Raw genomic sequence first — 15,504 nt, forward strand, 5'->3', positions numbered from 1 at the left:
TTGGGCCCAAGCCTTTTACATGGGCCTTACCCTAGGCCCATTAAATTACTCTAGACCATTTTATTGATCTTGGATAGTCCATTTAATAACCCAATCATCAAGGACCAATAGAAAGGCCCAACAATAAACCCAAGTGAAATTAGGGTTTCACATAAAATGATGATTAGGGTTAAGTTTCCTACTTAACCCATTAAGGACTTAATCCATTAAGTCCAATATTGCTTAGATTAATCTTTTCCAATGATTATTATTTAATATCTCAAGTTATTAAATAATTCTCGTGTGTCCCGCTTAATTCCCCAAATTAAGATTTATTGGCATTAGTGTTTTCCAACACAAATACTAGCCCATTATTAATTTGTTGGAGTTTTAGGTTATTTAGGGCTTTATTGGGTCTATCAAGCCCACTAGAATATCATTGAGCCCATTAGGGTTTTATTAGGGTCCATTAAGCTTTATTGGGCCCATTTGAGCTATTTTGGCCCATTAGGGTTTCAAGAACCCCCAAACGAATCAAACTCACAAGGCAAACACACCGCCACCCGACACGGCGGCCGGTGGCGGTAGCCACCACCTCACGGTGGTGGTTTTTAGTTTCCTTCTGTCACACCCCCAAACCAAGGATGGCGGAAACGTCCAGGGGTGGAGGACTTCATGTACAGTATCACAACAATGTGTATAATAGTGCTCAAAGTAAATACAACCATCATAAATATAATTGAAAAAGTTACATCAAGTATATGTTTACATGTTTCAAAATCAATTACAATATGATGACAAAATAAATTGTTGACGGTTTAACGTCCCATCCTCAAAGCGCTGAAGTTTTCCTGTTTCACTGATTTCCTGAGAATACAAGTAGTTTTGAAAAGTGTCAACAATTAAGTTGGTGAGTTCATAAGAGTTTTGTTGGAGTAGAAACCGTTTTCCTTTTTAAAATTGATGAAGTTTGATTTCCAGAAAATCCAATGTTTTCTTAATTAAGTGTAAACAGAATAATCCTATACGATGCGATGATGAATTCTAGATTTACCCGTAGATTTCCCCTATAATTGTCCAACATATATAAGTTATATAAGATTTAGGTTAGATAAAACGTCGAATATAATGGGTCCGCCCTAGGTCCACAACCAAACAAGGAACAGGAGATGAGGCGGGCACCACCAATTCTAAGCCAATCCAGACTAAATTCTTGTATGACTCAAGCATATATGCTCAACGATTATAGTTGAAGTCTAACGATACGAAAATCTATTGTGAATATAACCTATACATATCATAGTTCACCGGGGAGTAATAGGGATTAGTGAACCTGAACTATGCATATGATAGCTTATCAAAGTGATGGTGATGGTGAGTGTAACCTATACATATCATAGTTCACCGGGGAGTAATAGAGATTAGTGAACCTGAACTATGCATATGAATAGCCTATCAAGTGATGGTGATGGTGAGTGTAACCTATACATATCATAGTTCACCGGGGAGTAATAGAGATTAGTGAACCTGAACTATGCATATGAATAGTCTATCAAGTGATGGTGATGGTGAGTGTAACCTATACATATCATAGTTCACCGGGGAGTAATAGAGATTAGTGAACCTGAACTATGCATATGATAGCTTATCAAAGTGATGGTGATGGTGAGTGTAACCTATACATATCATAGTTCACCGGGGAGTAATAGAGATTAGTGAACCTGAACTATGCATATGAATAGCCTATCAAGTGATGGTGATGGTGAGTGTAACCTATACATATCATAGTTCACCGGGGAGTAATAGAGATTAGTGAACCTGAACTATGCATATGAATAGCCTATCGAAGTGATGGTGAATTCCTTTCTTGTAATTAAGTTCCTAGAGTAGATGAAACATAAACTATACCTATTATAGTTTATTACTTTGTTTGTAATATGTATTTACCATAACTATACCAATTATAACTAACGAGTTCGTTTGTGGGGGTATAATGGCTTAACTATACTTATTATAGTTTATCTTAATCGTCCATAGCGGCAATAACTCTTTTGTAAGTGTAAGACCTTTAATATTGTGTTTGTTATATGAATGACCCTAAACTATACCTATTATAGTTTATCGATTGATTTCGTGGGAAATGAGCATAGGCCTTACTTGTCATAATTTATCAATGTTTATATTTTAATGGATATAGCCTCGTAATATCGTATATATATATATATATATATATATATATATATATATATATATATATTTGTCATACTTGTGAAGGTGTAAATCCATGTGTTTTCTGATGTATGTCTATGTAGGAATACAAAATTTGTCATATATTGCAACTACACATAATCAACTAACGATGTATACCTTGCTCAACATGCTACAAGGTGAAATGAAATTTATTGTGTTTTTCTGTTAATAACCTTTTCTGTAACTGATATTGGAAAAATTGTAGAAAAATCATAAAATGTCCAAATCAGGTTCTGTAACTTCTGAGAGTTTGGAAAATGAGTCTAGTTTGTTCATAATTTTTATTATAATTTTTAATGATCTCTAACTTGGGTGAAAAAGTCCATAATCACAGACTGGTCCGGATTGATGTTTGAAATGATAGGCGGTTTTGTAAAAATCACCATAAATTGTAGAAAAATCGTATGGAGATGTGCAAGTAGTAATTTTAAAGCTAAGAAGTGGAACTACATGCACCTAAAACAGTTTTGAAAACAAAAATATTTAAGATGTCCAAAACAGTCCGTGAATGGAGTGAAACTTTTCCGATGAAAGCTGTTAGAAAAATGTAGTTATGTTTTAAGCATTTTAACTTGTATTCCCCCCCTAAAACTTGAGAAAACGTGTAAATGTAGGGGTATGAACTCACCTTGTGTGATTTCAGTAGATAAGTGTTGAAGAAGAGAAGTGTTCAACCCAAGAACACTTGAAGATTCGCTTGAAGATTCGAAGCTCTAACACAAATTTAGTGGAGTTTGTGTAAGATACTCATGATTTGAGTGGAAATAATCGAGATAATCTTAAAGGAAGTGGATTATGCTTACCAAAGGTGGAGGAAACTCTCAAGATCAGCCCTTGGATCTCGGATTTCTAGAGAGAGAAAGTGAGAGAGAAAGGAGTTTGATCTCCTTGTGAAATGAGAACAAATGAGAGAAAATGAGGAGAGAGGATGGATATCCAGCTCTCAAAACATGGAGATGGCTTATGGGGAAGGTAAAAAGTACAAGGAAGTGACAAGGTATGGTGGGGAGGAGTGTGAGTTAATCATGGAGTGGGTATGGGGTTGCTTGTGTAATAAAATAAGGTAAAGTCAACACTCTTCTTTTTGTACTTTACCAACTCCTTTTTAATAAGATTTTATCCTTAAAATGTGATTAAATCATTAATTTAGGGGCCTTATAATTAAAAATAAAGTTTTGGGTGAAAATCCTATGTTAAAATAATTAAAAATGGGTTTAAAATGCAAATATACGCAAAAACGGGGTGAAAAGTGGAATTTCCAGCGGAAATCTTCGGACCTAGGCCGAAGCTCGGTCAGATGCGCACGGCTCGGAGGGGCTGGTCTCGGAAGCGAAGGCGCGCCAGAAGGAAGAAGCGAAGCGAGGCTGGTCCGAGGCTCGGTCCGAAGAGAAGCAGGTCCGACGCGAAGGCAAGGGTTCGGTCCGAAGGCTGGCTAGAACCGAAGGTACTGTTGTGAACAGTAATGAACAGTACTTTCGGTTCGGATTTTCCCTTCTATGCTGGTTCGGTTCGGACCTTCCTTTAGTGCCGGGTTCGGTTCGGATGAACAGTGGTTTCGGTTCAGCTTATGAACAGTACTTTCGGTTCGGACCCTCATGAATAGTGCTTTCGGTTCGGTTCATGAATAGTACTTTCGGTTCAGAGGGTTCGTTTCCTTAAGTCCGTTTTTCGCGTAGACTTCCGTTCTTGGGCTATTTTCGCCAAATTCGAGGGACGGGATGCCCCGAGTGATTATAGAAAGTTGGGAGAGATTTCGTGAGAGATTTGAGAGAGATTCCTCGTTCTCAGAGAGATTTGGGAGAGATTTGACGTACTTGGAGAGATTTCGCATACGAAGAGATACGTGAGAGAGATTTCACATACTTAGAGAGATTTGGGAGAGATTTGACATACTTGGAGAGATTTCACATACAAAGAGATATGTGAGAGAGATTTCGCATACTTAGAGAGATTTGGGAGAGATTTGACATACTTGGAGAGATTTCACATACAAAGAGATATGTGAGAGAGATTTCACATACTTAGAGAGATTTGGGAGAGATTTGACATACTTGGAGAGATTTCGCATACAAAGGGATATGTGAGAGAGATTTCACATACTTAGAGAGATTTGGGAGAGATTTGACATAGTTAGGGAGATTTGGGAGAGATTTGACATACTTGGAGGGATTTCACATACGGAGAGAGATTTGGGAGAGATTTCACATACTTAGAGATATGTGGGGGAGGTTTCACATACTTAGAGATATGTGGGAGAGGTTTCACATACTTAGAGATATGTGGGAGAGGTTTCACATACTTAGAGATATGTGGGAGAGGTTTCACATACTTAGAGATATGTGGGAGAGATTTCACTGGTGACCTTTTTGAGTGTCCGGCTACGCACTGCAAGGTCCTTAAACCCCGTTAAGCCTTGATTAGGGATCTTGCATACTCCCGATGAGTATGTAACATTGTTGTATCGGTTTGGCTTTCTACGTACCACCGTTTTAGGTTAAGGAGATTTAGGTGAACGAACTTTTCGATTTATGATCTCTCATTAGAATAGAGAGTTGTTTAGAAGTTATATAACGTAAACTCTAGTACTCACGACGAATTGGGTTGACCGGTTTGACTTGTTGACTTTGACTTGACCGAAAATTGACGGTTGTCACACCTTCTCATTATTCCATTTCCAATTACATTTTACAAGGCTAAATCTCAAGTAAACACACACACACACCTACTAATACACATACAAAACACGGTGGTGCATGGTGGCAGCCACCATCCCACGGTGGTGGTGATGCCTTGTACTTAGAACTCCAGCCAAACATACACTAATGAAATAAACACACACACAAAATTAACCCATACATCAGCATACACAACTGCTTTGGTGATCCTTGAGGTGGCAACCACCATTGCCGGCAGCCATGGTGGTTCATCCTTGGGGTTTTCCGACAGCAACAACACATAGCGGTGGACATGGCGACAGAATAAATAGAAGAATAAGGGTAGCAACGATTAGAAATAGTTACAACAGTCGTGGTGGTCGCAAACGACGATAGCACATAAAATCATCGATGGTAGTAGCGGATGGAGCTCGAAGGCGTCACAGAAGTGGCTAACGGCGATAATCGTCTTCATCGGCGGCCTTGTCTTCTACAACAATATCAGCAACATTTATCGGTGGTGGGTGAGACCCCTCATGGCAGCGAATGAAGGAGAATAAGGAGGAGAGCAGAGGTCCGGTGGCTGCTATGGTCATTGGCTGATCGGAAATGGGAGAAACCACAACAACTTCGGTGGTTAGCGATCTCAACGGGAGTGGGGTGCAGCGCCGGAGGTGGAAGAGGTGAGGGGTGGCGGCTGGGAGGAGGTATAAGGGTGGATGACGGTTGCCTCTCATATTAGGGTTAGGTTTTTTTTTTCTTTGTGGAACCGTCACATGCTACGCTTTATACCCGTGCCCTTCAAATTATTGCCATAATGTCAAGATCAGTCCCTCTGCATAAAATTCTTTTCATATCAAGTCTATAATTTACCCTTTTAACCCATCCTTGCAAATCCTTTACAATTGAAGTCCGGATTTAACTAAAACAGCCCCTCCTCTACAAGTTCTTTTCAGTTGAAGTCCAAATAATTTACCAAGTAATCCCTGCCCTCATAATTCTTTACGGAACCCATCCGAAACTTACACTTTTAACCCCCGACTTCTAAAATTGTGACAATTAGCTCTTCGAGACCATCCTTTTATATATAATTATTTATTCAGGGCTACAAGCCATTCATTAATTCATTTATTTAATTAATAAATAAATGGGGTTTTACAAATGATATTTTGTACCTTGTTTTTATGTAATATTTAGTGGGTTTAAAAAAAGTTAACCAACCTCCTCGTCTATGATGATCATTTCAATCGATAAAACCTGGTTATTTTTTATAAAATTTGAAATCTTTAACACCCGTAGTTTGAGATGTGAATCATCAGCAATATGTTCAATGTCTTTTAGGTATAGTTTATTGTCTATATTCATTTCCTGCAAACAATTGATAGCATATTGAAATTAATATCAATTTTGCACTTTTCATTTAAAGTAAAAGCATATGATTGAATACCAATGTACTACATAACATATATAGATATTGTTTAAACACTTTAAAAAATTAATTAGTCTTAATTGTTTTTTATAATTAAACAGTTAGTATTAAATGCAAAAAATTAAAAACATATTACATCACATATATAGATGGAAAACATTATCGTTTCACATACAATTATATTCACATACAATTTCTGTTTATCGAAATATGCAAAGTACATATACACACTGTAAAAGATGAGTACACCATTTCCAGACTTAATAAGAAAACTTGAGTGTTTGGATATTATTCAATCCATTTCCAGATATAAATTAATAACCCAAGGAATGACAACAAAATATATTAATTTGATGAATAAATCAGTATATCAAATTAACAAAGCATACTAGAATTTTGATTTCATTAATAATCACATGCCATGGCTGATTAGAAATCAGGGAAGAAAGAAACAAGGACAAATACATTCACACACAAACAGATAGATATACATATACACACAAGGTAACAGATACATATACAATGTTTAAACTAGTGACATAAAGAGTGACTATAAACAATATATTATATTGCTATTGCAAATATATACATACACTAACAGTGACTAATACATTCAGATAGAAACAGATAGAAGGCGACTTCAAGATGGACACATTCAATAATTATAACAAAAAAAATTTATAGCCTACGTAAAAGAATGACAGAAGGCCACTTGAAGATTTGATAACAGTGACAAATAGATTTAGATAAAAACAGATAGAAGGCGACTTCAAGATGAACACATTGAATAATCATAACAAAAAATTTTAATAGCATACCTTAATGCAATAACAGAAGGCGACTTGAAGATTTGATAATACATTCTCTTTTTCTCTGAACTTTGGATTCGTTGTGAATGAAAATAACCGTGACAATGTATTAAACATATCTTGATTAGGTTAATTACGCTTTTATAGGAATTGATAAGCATGATATATTTGAAAGATACGTTTATCGTTTTAAATTAAATAATGATTATTTACTTTCCATTTGTTTGAATGTTGCAAGAAATAGTCAAAATGACGTCCAGAAATTAAGCAATCGATGTGTTATTTGAAGGGCAATATCAAAAATTAACATTATCAAAAATAGTGGGAAAATTCGATTGGGGGTGCTATGAGACTGCCACGTGTACAAATTCTACTTATTTATTAGTTTAGGGGACATACTTTTTTCTAGAAATAACACCGTTTAATTTTTGTCAAAAGTATGGTGTTTGATATAAAATTTTAAATTTCAACCCCGAAAAGTTGCATTTATGGTCCTTCAACTTCTATATGCGTGATATTTAATAGGTTAGACTGTTAGGTATGGACAATTTCCATTGGGACGTTTTTGCGCATTATGATCGTTGCTTTCTGTTATCACCACAACATCCTAAAAACGTTGTTTTCCTTTTGTTTTTCTTCTAATCTCACACCTAATAATCATATCAACAACAAGGAAAGTTCCCATAGTGGTGGGTAGAGTGTGTTAGTGTGTTTATAAGGTTTTTCTTTTGTTAGGCATTCAATAGCATTAGTGAACGATAAGAGATTGGTAAAGCCCACCCGTTTTGTAACATCCAAAAATACGACCCAAAAATTTTTGTTTTAATAATAATAAAAATCATATACTGATCATCATATCATGAAACCATACGTCAAATATCTCTACTCATAATAAAATGTCGTGAAACAATTATGTCAAATCAAACTATGAAACAAAACAAACTCCCAGGATAAAGACTAAAGCTATGGTGTGTGCGATGCCATCATCCCGAGCTCTTCCCTTTACTTGCGGAAGTACCTGAAACCAAAACTAAAACTGTAAGCACGAAGCTGAGTGAGCTCCCCCAAACTACCACATACCATACAATAACATATAAGCAACTACTGAGCCTTGCCCACTACATCGGACCGAAGCCCGGAAACCGCATCTGACCGATGTCTAGAAACTGCATCGGACTGAAGTCCAGAAACTGCATCGGGCTGAAGTCCGGAACTAACCAGGGTCTTGCCCTCTGCATCGGAACGAAGTCCGGAAACTGCACCGGACCGGAGTCCGGAACTAACCAGGGCATTGCCCTCTGCATCGGACCAAAGTCCGGAACTGACTGAACATAACATAACATAATCACAACTACTGGCATAAACAAATATACTGCATACTGCATCAAACCGAGGTCCGGAACACATAATCACAAATCCATGCTTGAATCAGATTTTTAAATTATAAGTTTTTTAATATTATAAATCTTATATTTTTATAATATAAACTAATATAAAATATAAATTTAATATATAAAAAAAACAAGCATTAGTGGCGACACCTTTAGGGACGATCTTAAGCATTAGGGACGACACATCCCGCAGGAATATTTGGCCAGAGTAACACTGACGGGCAGCCGGAATATTATTAGGGACGACACCTTTAGGGACGACGACAGCTATTAGCGACGACATGTATTAGGGACGACACCTTTAGGGACGACTTTTGACTATTAGTGTGACAACTGCCAATTCAGGTCATTCTCGGACTCATGCATCTTTATAAAAACCATTCATGCACAACATGCCATGACCTAGTAGTATAAATTAAGTCAAAAATCTTGCATAAACTAGGATCCAACTAAGGTCTAGGACTAATATACTTGATACTTACAATTCTAGTAAGTTGCTTAGCTACAATAGGAAATGCCAATACTATAATTAGAATAAAGCTTCAAGCTTTGTTATAATTGAAATAGGGTATAAAACCCTAAAAATAAATTAAAACATTCTAATTATACTTCAACATGTTGAATATCAAACAATATTTCAAAAACCCTAAAGAGCCAAAAATCCAAAGTTATAAATTATAAAGCTTAAAAACCTTATAAAATTTGGCTATAAACTTCCTACTATCAAATTGTTATTAATCAAATTATGAATTATAGTCAATGAAATAGAAATTAAATTACCAAGTATTAATCATAATTTATTTGTTGAAAACAAGATTTTTAAATAAATCAAATTGCTTAATAAGCATTTTTATAAAAAAAAATGAATGTTTTTATATAAATGATGGAGGTGAAGTTTATAAAGTTTAAAATTTTGGAGAGAGGAGGCCTAAAGGCATGTAAGAACCGGCCATCTCCCCTCCCCATACACTCTCTCTTCCTAAAACACAATCATTAAGTCAAAACCCTCACTCCACCTCTTCTTTCTCCACTCTCTTACACTCCACTCTTCACACACTTCACTCTCTTCTTCCCTCTCTCTAAACCCACGAAAATCCTCTCATTCCTCTGCAAAATTTCGAGATTGTGAAGCCCTTGAAGTGTTCTTACTTCCCTGAAGATCACAACAAAGGTAAACAACATCATCTTCTTCCATAGTTACATGATTCTACTTCTTTTCTTTCTTAGTTTTCTCTTCTTTTCGGATTCTATGCCATTCCATGGCTAGAAATCTTTATATTTTCCTTTGTGGTTTGTAGATTCTCACCATAACACAATGCATGTGTTAGAGATGGTGAAAATCCGGGATCAAACCCATGCAAGGAGTGAAAAAGATGCACATATGATCATGTGACATCAAAACCTAATATTTCATGTTCTTCTCCATTTCTTTTGTGTTCATGCATGACCAAAAGCATTTAAACCATTTCTAGTACATCTTGGATGCTCATTCATTCCATTCATGTGTTAGAAATCAGGCCTTACCAAAGACATGCATGATGTTCTTGTTGAAATACCCTAATAATGCACACAAGCAAACATGCAATCTGCCAGATTACTTTGTTCGACTTTGAACGGCCATAACTCAGTCATTTCTTAACCAAATCATGATATTCTTTTTGTATTGGTTAGTTCCACGAGTTAAATTTCAAACCCAACTGGTCTTACTGTAAAATATTAAATATAAGAGTTTTGGCAATTTTTACAAAATGGTTGCGCATACAGCTCTTTTTCTGTGATCACTATTTTTGTCTTGCATAATCAGTGGCTTTAAACCCAACCATAAATCTGAGGAAAAATACCTTAGAAACTTAACATATCTAGTGAATGGTGTTTGAAATTTCGTGGCTTAAAACCTCACTAAATGGGCTACACAAATTCATGAACTTCAGCCACATCTACACTTCATGCATTATTGCATGCAACTTTTCTTAAATTGTTTGGAATCATTACCCTCATTTCTCTTCTGAATACATTTTCTTTACATTTTTCCTTTTGAAAGCCCTTGCATGCATGAGATAATCTGGAAAATTTCAAGAGCTTTTGTTATTTCTTTGATTTATTAGAGTTATTGCTAAAACCAAGGGCATAAATCATATAAAATACTTCCAGAGGTAAATAAATCCTAAATAAATTCATGGATGATCCTTATGGGGAATAATGACCCCTCACCAAATTTCAGAAATTTTTGTTACTGTTTAATACGATTTCTAATTTTCTTTTGTTTAGGACATGATAAATTACAAAACCACTTTAGAGGATATTAAAATTGTATCTAACAATTTTCGCATACCTTACCTGTTATGGGAGACTCCAGAAAATAATTTCAAGATTTTTCATCATATCTTACTATTTTCCCCAATTTTTGGTAATTATAATGGTCTAAAAATGGGAAAAATAGTTCTGATTATCCAAAATTCATGAACATTTACCAGGATATCATATTATGCAGTAGGTTACATAAAAATTTTGAGGATTTTTCTCTACTGTAAACTATTTTTCTCTTATTTTCTAAAGTTAATTGCATTAAAATGCACTTAAATACACATAAATACTCAAAACCAGTTTATACATTATTAAAACCACTTTTTATATTTTTCTCAGGATATTTATACTGTAAATGATGTTACAAAAATTTATGGTGATTTATTTTAACTGTTTAATATTATTTCTTCAATTAATGACTATTTAAAGGAATAAAACAAGGAAAAATAGAAATACCCACTGAAAAATATGTTTTGTATTTTTCCCAGCCTATTTATGTACAATAACAGTTAATTAAAAAGTTTGGGTAATTTTGGAAACTGTTTTCTATTTATTTCATTTTTTATTGGAATAAATGCTCAAAAATCATAAAATATAATTAAACAGCTTGGAAATCCATTTTTATAATTTTCCCAGCTTAGTATTGTGTAATAACAGTTTAATAAAAAGTTTGAGAATTTTTATCCTTTGAATTCTATTTTCATGAATTTATGTTGTAATAAGGACTTAAAAATTTGGAAAATTTATATTCCAATGTTGTAATTAATCGCCCAATATGTAGAATTTCATTACTTCAGAAAAAGTGCAACTAATTTATATAAAATCCAATACTAAAACATAAATTGGCATTTCCCTATATGTAGAGTTTAGTGTATTAGCATTAGATATCGACATGGAAACTCACTAGTGCATGTGTTTGATGTCGTAGGATCCCGGTAGTAAGACGTTGGTGCATCCCGAAGTACCGCTTGTGCCTACACAAAACATCATGAGTATTCACCAATCCCCTATTTTCGATTTTTAAATGTTTTGGGGTGGAAAAACATGTCATAAACTACTTATGTTCATTGTATTTATTTGACTCGTATAAACTTGATTACTATATTTTTCATATTGTGAGTATTCACGCACTCCCCTATTTTCAGTTTTATGTTTTGGGGTGGAAAAGCATGTCCAGAAAAACTATTATTTGTATGTTGTATCTAAATTGATTTGTATCAAACACGATTGCTATTGTATTGCTATGTTTCTTTATGTATGTCTATGCAACACGGAACATGAGAACTTATCGTACTAAGGCCCTTCCCTTATCTCTAACCATTAACTCTTTGAGACAATGATCATTATGGATAGCGCTATTAGGAATTGACAACTCCTCACTCGCCCGAATCGCTGGAGTGCATGATACCATATTCATCTATGGAACGATAAGCATAGATCTCAATAGGGCTTCAGTCATAGGTTTGGTTGAGACTCATTGTTTGCTCATACACATACAAACTCGTTTCTCGTTATAGCAATAAACTTGTATTCATTAATAGCAATCAACTTTGTTTATCATTAAAGCAATGTACTTGTATTTACGAAAAGCATTATTGTACCCTCGATTTTATAAACTTGTGAACTCACCAACTATTTTCATAGTTGACACTCCTTTTACATGCTTTTTCAGGAAATAATTAGTAAGTGGATGTAATGATTCATCATCATAGAGCATGCTGCATCGTGTTGAAGCTATTATGAAGTTATATTTTGAACAATGTTATTTTGAAAAACTTGTATTTTGTTTCTTTTGAAGCTATGGGTTGTAAACTTTTAAATACTGCTATGGTGATGTATCTTTATTTTTTGCAATGAAACCGTTATCGCTGTCATACCTTGCGTTTCCGCTTTAGCGGGGTGTGACAGAAGTGGTATCAGAGCTAAAGTTATAGAGAACATCAGTTTTTCTTTAAGAAAACACAACCTATAACTAAAACTTACAAAGAAGTTCTTTTTACATCAAACATATTACTAGTATAATTAGATCGGGAGTTGTATTATTGGATATCGATTAAACATAGCCTGATCACCTATGTTTAATTAAGGAAAATTTATACAAAGCCTGAGCTAATTATAATGGGAATATGCTCAACAAAAATATTTGAGAAAACTTTATTTCAAAAATTCTAAAGGTTAATTTTGGTGTGTGTAAGCATTGCATATTATAGGAATGCATTGTCATTTATTTCATATCTCATTGAAACTATGTCACAGTCCACTATGTCAATATCGTCATCTTCCAGCGCTACCGCCTCAGCCGATGAGTTCGTCTACGTCACTATTATCCCTCGACGTAATCCCTCCGCCTCGGTAGAAGAAGACCCATCAGAGGATACGGAAGATACTGGGAACTCGGTGGAGATCAGCAATGACAACGCCCCGAGTCAACGACGCGAGGCATCACCTACATCGGTATTGCCACAGCCACCGCTTTATGGACTTCGCATTCGGAGGACGGCGAGGAAGAGTGTTCCCATTCCAGGAAGGATACCCGCCAGCACAGCAGGACATGGCACGGCAGGACCTAGCGGAGCAGGACCTAGCGTTGCAGGACCGAGAGCACCGCCACCACAGCAAGTCATAGGAATACCTGTCAGGCAGCCAGGTATGACCCCGGAGGAGTCCCGAAGGATGTATTCGATGGCAGCAGATCTACACCACAGCCTCGCTGTAATAGCCGGGCAACAGGAGGTATTGAACAAAGTGATGACAGGGATGAAAATCCTGTATTAGCATTCGATGGAGACTGCTAACACTGCTAGTGCTGCTAGACGAGAGGCAGGTCATGCGATGACAACATATTATGTGTTTGGTGGGCTGTTCCTGATTGTGGTGTTGATGCTTCTTGTTGGGATAGCGATTGGCTTTTGGTTCTGATTTCAGTATTTTGTTTTATTTTGTTACGAAATGAAAACCCATGTTGGGTGTCTTTTGGGAAAAACATGTAAAACTTTATTTTGGGATTGATGTATTGGTTTGGTTTTAAGATTATCTCAAATGGTAATGAAGAATTTTATTTTAAGTTTGAAAACTTCTACTATGAGATCAAACCCTAAAATTTATTTAGTAAATGGTCGAATAAAAGAGATTTTTTTCTTTTTCTTTTCTTTCAAAAACCTATATGCCTAGTATTAATGCAAACCAATGATTTGACAACACTTACGGTTTTCAAAATAGTAGTGAATTAAATATTATACATTATTTTACGTATTTATACGTATTTCTTCTCCTGTGTAATAGAACCATGGCAGGAAGGCCTAATCGCGAGCGCCCACAGAACGAAACACCCGATGTTGCTCAAATTGTAGCACAACAACTCACGGAAGTAATCCCAAACATTGTTACTCACGTAACTCATGGAAGTAATCCCGATTTGCAAGCTGTCACACCCCCGAACCAGACGGCGGAAACGTCCGAGGGCTGTCGTGACTTAATTGAATACCATAACATTGAATATATATGAAACATAACATCATTCGTCACCATGCATTAATATAATACAACCGATAAAGTTTACATTTAGTACATTGTTTTAACATTACATTCCCAAAAACAAATTGTCCGATTCATAAATAAACAAACTGCAAGTCATCATTGAGTACATTTCCTTTAGTTCACTTGTTACCTGAGAATACAAGTATTTTGAAAAACGTCAACATATGAAATGTTGGTGAGTTCATAAGCGGTATTTGAAAAGCAACGTGTTGTATTATTTTGAAAACCACCAGAAAATCCGATATTTTCTGAAAAGAGTTTCTGAAAAAGTTTGTGAAGATCCATAAGTATGCTTGTTTATTTCTATAATTGTAAAAAAAATGTTCATTATGCTAGTGTACATTTCGAAATTGTATGTATTGTATAACCCTAGGAAAACCCGATGTTTTCCCAATACTTTGAATTCCATGTAGTTGTAGACCATCGCGACGTGTGAAGTCATTGATTCCAGACGACGTCGGATTATTGCGCATAGTGAATTGTTATAAACACGCGTTACACAAACGGCCAGTTTACAACTTGTACTAACGATCCCGTAGGCGTCGTCCGTACTATTCACGTAATCCAACCGCCCTGACTTCTTGTAGTCCCACATCCGAAGAGAAATAGGGCACGAAGACCTCGGTAACTCCATTAGCCGGCTGAGGATAAAAAAAAAGAGTACGAAGGGTCCTTGACCCGATTCGCATTTGAATAACCGAATTTACTAGCCGTACCATAGGACCCTTGGGGACCAATAGTATAAAAGCCATTCAAAGTCCTTTTACGTTGTGTTGGGTCATGTAAGACTCAACAGCTCGTAAGGTTGAAGTCTTCGGGCCTAAAGATTAGGTCATCGGGCTAGCTAGGCCCAACAAACAAGATTTTACACTTTTGGACCCAAAGCTGGTGCGTGGACGTCTGTGCACTCTCACGTGTATATTGAATTCCCAAATGTTACTTGTGTGAATCGAGTTATCGTCGTGTTAGTAGTTTCAGATTGTTATTGATTCGAGATCGAATCAATTCGTTTAACAACGATTTTTGGTATTGTTGTGTATTGTATTTCGTCGGTAGTCGCGGTGCCAATGTTTGATCACGATGGGTGTATTGAATTAGCCTTGAAAATTTTCTCTTTTCAGCCCCTCTTTATTTTGTAAACTTACTTTTTC

Source organism: Lactuca serriola, chromosome 3, assembly GCF_051521515.1.
Source record: "Lactuca serriola cultivar US96UC23 chromosome 3, Lser_US96UC23_V15, whole genome shotgun sequence".
Classification (NCBI taxonomy): domain Eukaryota; kingdom Viridiplantae; phylum Streptophyta; class Magnoliopsida; order Asterales; family Asteraceae; genus Lactuca; species Lactuca serriola.